The sequence below is a fragment of the Portunus trituberculatus genome, chromosome 19, assembly GCF_017591435.1.
Source record: "Portunus trituberculatus isolate SZX2019 chromosome 19, ASM1759143v1, whole genome shotgun sequence".
Classification (NCBI taxonomy): Eukaryota; Metazoa; Arthropoda; class Malacostraca; order Decapoda; family Portunidae; genus Portunus; species Portunus trituberculatus.
In genome coordinates this window covers 4,474,338-4,480,000 of record NC_059273.1, presented here as the reverse complement: position 1 = coordinate 4,480,000, position 5,663 = coordinate 4,474,338, and the positions used below count along the sequence as shown (strand labels likewise).

At 44.6% G+C, this 5,663-nt stretch overlaps 1 pseudogene; it reads left to right on the top strand.

Moving 5' to 3' along the window:
* The first annotated feature begins 1,654 nt into the window (after window positions 1-1,654).
* On the top strand, window positions 1,655-4,951 carry LOC123506320 (annotated as a pseudogene).
* The last annotated feature ends 712 nt before the right edge of the window (window positions 4,952-5,663 follow it).

Sequence of the window (5,663 nt, the reverse complement as noted above, 5' to 3'; positions counted from 1 at the left end):
AAAAAAAAGGATGGAGGGAAAGAAAGAAAGGAGGAGATAAAGGAGAGAAAGAGAAATAGACGAAGGAATGATACGGGAAAAGGAAAAATAAAAAGAGAAAGAGGAATGAATGAAAAGAATAACTAAAAGAAGGAAATGGAAAGGAAATTAAGAAAAGAAGAAAAGTAAAAATAAAAATAAGAAAAATACAGGTGAAGAAATGAAAACAAAAAAGAAGGAAGGAAAAATAAATGAAAAAGAGGGAAAAGTAAGAAAAAGAAAGGAGAAATGAAGGAATGAAAAAAGGGAAGGTAGAAGAAACGCATACAAAGAAGAATGAAGGAATGAATGAGAGAATGACGGAATGAATGGATAAGAGGGAAGAAGGAATGAAGGAAGGAGAGGACGAAGGAATGAAAGAATGAAGGAAGGAGATGACGAAGGAATGAAGAAATGAAGGAAGGAGAAGACGAAGGAATGAAGGAACGAAGGAATGAAGGAAGGAGAGGACGAAGGAATGAAGGAATGAAGGAAGGAGATGACGAAGGAATGAAGAAATGAAGGAATGAAGGAACGAAGGAATGAAGGAAGGAGGGGACGAAGGAATGAAGGAATGAAGGAAGGAGATGACGAAGGAATTAAGGAATGAAGGAAGGAGAGGACGAAGGAATGAAGGAATGAAGGAAGGAGAGGACGAAGGAATGAAAGAATGAAGGAAGGAGGACGAAGGAATGAAGGATTGAGGATTGGGCACGTGACACTTGAGACACTCCCCCCACCCCCCTCTTCCCCTCCACACCATCCTCCCTACCCCGTCAGAGCCACGCCCTTATGCAGGTTGCCCCTCATCTCCTCCTCCTCCTCCTCCTCCTCGTCTTCCTTCTTCTGTTACACCTATTTCATCTTCTTCTCCTCTTCTGTAATACCTACCATCACTACTATTACTATTACTCCTCTTCCTCCTCCTCTTGGTCTTCTTCTTCTTCTTCTTCTTCTTCCTCCTCTTCCTCTTCCTCCTCTTTCTCTTCCTCTTTATTTACATTTTTTCTCCATTTTATTTCCTCTTTTGTCATATCTACTAATGTTACTACCTCGTCTTCTTCTTCTTCTTCTTCTTCTTCTTCTTCTTCTTCTTCTTCTTCTTCCTCCTTCTTCCTCCTTCCTCCTCCTCCTCCTCCTCCTCCTCCTCCTCCTCCTCCTCCATGACCACACCCTTGAGTTACGTAAATCTTGCTTCGGAACTACCTCCAGACAACCACTTTTTCCCTCCACCTCTCCACCTGTCCAGCTTACCTCCACCTCCTCCACCAAAATCTTCTCCCTCACGCTCCTGTTTTTCTTCCTCCCTCCCTTCCTCCCTCCTCCTCCTCCCTCTCCTCTTTCATACCTCCTCCTTATCCATGTTGTCTCTTTACTGCCTCTCTCTCTCTCTCTCTCTCTCTCTCTCTCTCTCTCTCTCTCTCTCTCTCTCTCTCTCTCTCTCTCTCTCTCTCTCTCTCTCTCTCTCTCTCTCCATTCGTTACCTCCTTCCCTCCTTCCTGCTCTATATTCCTCCTCATTTTTTCCCTCCATCTTCTCTCCATCTATGGGCTCCTCCTTGGCCCCTCCCTTACATCCACATCCTCCTCCTCCTCCTCCTTCTCTCATGTCCCCGAGTCATCCCGGACAACACCACCACCACCACCACCACCACTACTACCACCACCACCACCACTACCCGAAGGACAAGCTAAGGATGGTATAAAGGGGCGCTTCTCCCAGCCAGCGACACTCACACAGTCTCCCTCGCCACCACCTCCTCCCTGCCCTGCATCATGAAGTTATTGGTGAGTGACAGTCCTCTTACCTCTCCATCCCTCTCCCTCTCTCTTCCTTTCTCCTCTTCCAGGTTTCGTTTTTCGGGAATCAGTGCTTTAGTGGGTGTGAAAGTGAGAGGAAGGGTTGAAAGTGAGAGGGAGAGGAGTGTAAATTGAGGGAGAGGGATTGAAAGTGAGAGGGAAGGGTTGAAAGTGAGAGGGAAGGGTTGAAAGTGAGAGGAAAGGGTTGAAAGTGAGAGGGAAATGTTCGAAAGTGAGAGGAAGAGGGGGTTGAAAGTGAGAGGGAGAGAGGCTGAAAGTGAAAGGGGGAGGGGTTGACGGTGAGAGGGAAGGGTTGAAAGTGAGAGGAAGGGTTGAAAGAGAGAGGGAAAGGTTTAAAAGTGAGAGTGAGAGGAGCTGAAAGTGAGAGGGAAAGGTTCAAAAGTGAGAGGATTGTTTGTTTGGTTGATGTTTGTTTGTTTGTGAGTTGTTTGTGATTCTTCTCTCCCATCAGGTATGTTGGAAGTAGTAGTAGTAGTAGTAGTAGTAGTAGTGGTAGTAGTAGTGGTAATAATGGTAGTAGTAGTAGTAGTAGTAGTAGTAGTAGTAGTAGTAGTAGCAGCAGTGGCAGATAAATTTCTATTAATAACACTGATCGAATTTACACACACACACACACACACACACACACACACACACACACACACACACACACACACACACACACACACACACACACTCTCTCTCTCTCATTTTTCCTCCTCTCCTTCACTCATGCCCACATCCTTCCCTTATTTTCTCTCTTCCTCCTTGCAACACATCCCTACTCCTCCCTCTCATCTTTCCTTCCTCCTCCTCCTCCTCCGTTCCTCAGACACACACAATTCCTCCGTCACTCTTCCTCTTCCCTGAAACACACCATTAATTCTCCCTCACTGAGACACACTTATTCTCTCATCATTTTCCTTTCCTCCTTCTCCATTATCACTTTCCTCTCACTCTATTACAAACACATTTACTCACTCCTCACTCCATCATCTTTCCTCATTCTTATTCATTTCCTTTCACTCATTGTCATTCCTACAAGTTTCGATAATTAGTATATTCTCGTTATTTTTCCTGTCCATTGTCAAGGCTCCTCTTATTTATTGTATATTTTTAGTCTCTACTTAAATACTGATGACTCGTTTGATATTATTATTATTATTATTATTATTATTATTATTATTATTATTACTATTATCAAACTTCTTTATCTTCTCTTATTCTCTCAAACATTCTTATTTTACTCTCCCTTTACTCTCCCTCACTTCTTCAAGCACCCTTATTTTGCTTTCCCTCTCTTTCCCTCACTCCTTTATACACCCTTAATTTACTCTCCCTCGCTCCCTCAAACACCCTTATTTTACCTCTAAACAACCTTATTTCACTCTCCCTTTACTCTCCCTCAAACACCCTTACTTCTCTCATTCTCTCTTTTTTTTAACTCCTTCTTCATTTCCTCAAAAACCCTTAGGTACTTCTCTCACTCTCTGTTCACTCTCCTCACTCTCCACCCTTCCCTCCCTCAGGTGATCGCTGCCCTGGGTCTGGCCTCCCTTGTCGCCGCCCGTCCCAGCAATGACATCTTTGACTTCGAGGGTGACAACGCCGAGCACGAACAGGAAGGCGTGGCGGGGAAGTCTGTCACTGGCGAATACAAGTAAGTTATCTCCATATGATCTTATTCCCACTGTGTAGTAGAGTCAGCCGCTCGAATTAACTTCTTCCATCTGCTTCTATTCATTACGTCCTCTTTTAGTTCAAGTGTATTCGTGTCACACTTCAGCACGTCTTTCCATCTTATTAGGGAGAGAGAGAGAAAGATGAGGGGGGAGGGGTGTGTGTGAGGGGTATAGGGAAGGGTAATGTGAGAGAGAGAGAGAGAGAGAGAGAGAGAGAGAGAGAGAGAGAGAGAGAGAGAGAGAGAGAGAGAGAGAGAGAGAGAGAGAGAGAGAGAGAGAGAGAGAGAGAGAGAGAGAGAGAGAGAGAGAAGGGCGGGGAAATGGTTTTAAGATAGTTTCATTTGTTCATTTGTTTCTGCTATCTTTTTCTTCACTGGTTCCTCCTCATCTCTCCTCTTCACTTGTTCAAAATATCTCAACCTTGCCTCTCTTGTCTTCTCTTTTATTCTACACACGTAAGGCGTCACCACTCACTGTCATTACTGTTGTCATCACTGTCATCATTGTTATTGTCACTATCATATTATTTTGATCGAGTTCTCGCTATCACTATTTCATTATTAATTTCGTCGTGTGTTCTGTATCACTTTTATTCATGTCACTATCACTGTTACCCTCACCATCATTACTAGAGTTATCATGATCACTATACGTAAATAAATTAGTGTATATATAAAAGAACATGAAAAAAATAGTGAACAACTCATGAAACTATCTTAAAACCATTTCCCTGCCCTCTCTCTCTCTCTCTCTCTCTCTGTCTGTGTCTGTCTCTCTCACATTACCCTTCCCTATACCCCTCACACCTTACATCATTCCTCTCTCTCTCTCTCTCTCTAACCTCCTTCTGCGCCTCCGTCAGGTGGGAGAGTCCTGAGGCTGGAGTTTGAGGTCAAGTACATCGCTGACAACAAAGGTTACCGCATCCTTGAGTCCAACGCCGTGCCTGTAGCTCCTGCCGTCCCCGCCGCCCCCGCCCCCGCCCCCCGCGCCGCAGTAGAGGAGGAGGAAGCTGAGGAGGAGGAGGCTGAGGAGGAGGAGGCTGAGGAGGAAGAGGGCGAGGAGGAGGAAGGCGAGGAGGAGGAAGGCGAGGAGGAGGAGGGTGAGGAGGAGGAGGGTGAGGAGGAGGGCGCTGAGGAGGGTGAGGAGGAAGAAGAGGAGGAGTGAAGTGAAATGTGTGGACATGTTTTCGTTGATTTTGTTATGAGGTGATGTGGGAGGAGGAGGAGGAGGAGGAGGAGGAGGAGGAGGAGGAGGAGGAGGAGGAGGAGGAGGAGAAGGAGGAGGAGGAGGAGGAAAAGAACGCCATTTCCACCACGAAACCTCCATATAACACACCTCCCCGCGCCTCAATGTACGTGTGTGTGCGTGTGTACGTGTGTGTGTGTTTACCTGTGTACGTGAGTATATGATTGTGTACAAAATAAATAATAAAAAAAACATGATAAGCGATTTGTACGTTTTTTTCCTCTCCTGTGTGTGTGTGTGTGTGTGTGTGTGTGTGTGTGTGTGTGTGTGTGTGTGTGTGTGTGTGTGTGTGTGTGTGTGTGTGTGTGTGTGTGTGTGTGTGTGTGTGTGTGTGTGTGTCCTTGTGTGTGTCCGTGTTCGGGAGGGAGAGAAAGACGGAGAGAAGGAGGGAGAGGGGTGGAGACAAAACGCCCTTTATTTTTTCCCTTCATCTAATAATTTCACTTTTTTTTTTCCTTTTTCCCGTTGCAAAGTTTCCCTCAATCACTGAACCAACTTTTCTTACTTCCTTACCTTCGTTTCGCTTCTCTTTTTCCATATTTTTTTTTTCATTTCCACGTCTTTTTTTCCTTCTCTTAAATTTCCAAGTAATCTCATATTCTCTCTCTCTCTCTCTCTCTCTCTCTCTCTCTCTCTCTCTCTCTCTCTCTCTCTCTCTCTCTCTCTTTCCTTTCTTTTATAGCATTTCCTCCCCTTTTATCCTTTCTATTTTCTCATTCCTTTCATTCCTCCTTTTCTTTCTCCTGCATTTTCATTCCCATACTCTTCTTTCCTCCTCTTATATCCCTATTCTCTATTTTATCAGCATTCTTATCCCTCCATCAATTCTGTCTTCTTTAATCCTCTCACTCCTCCCTTCCTTTCTTCTCTACTTATACAATTACATAGTGAATTCAGAGTTACATCAATTACAGTT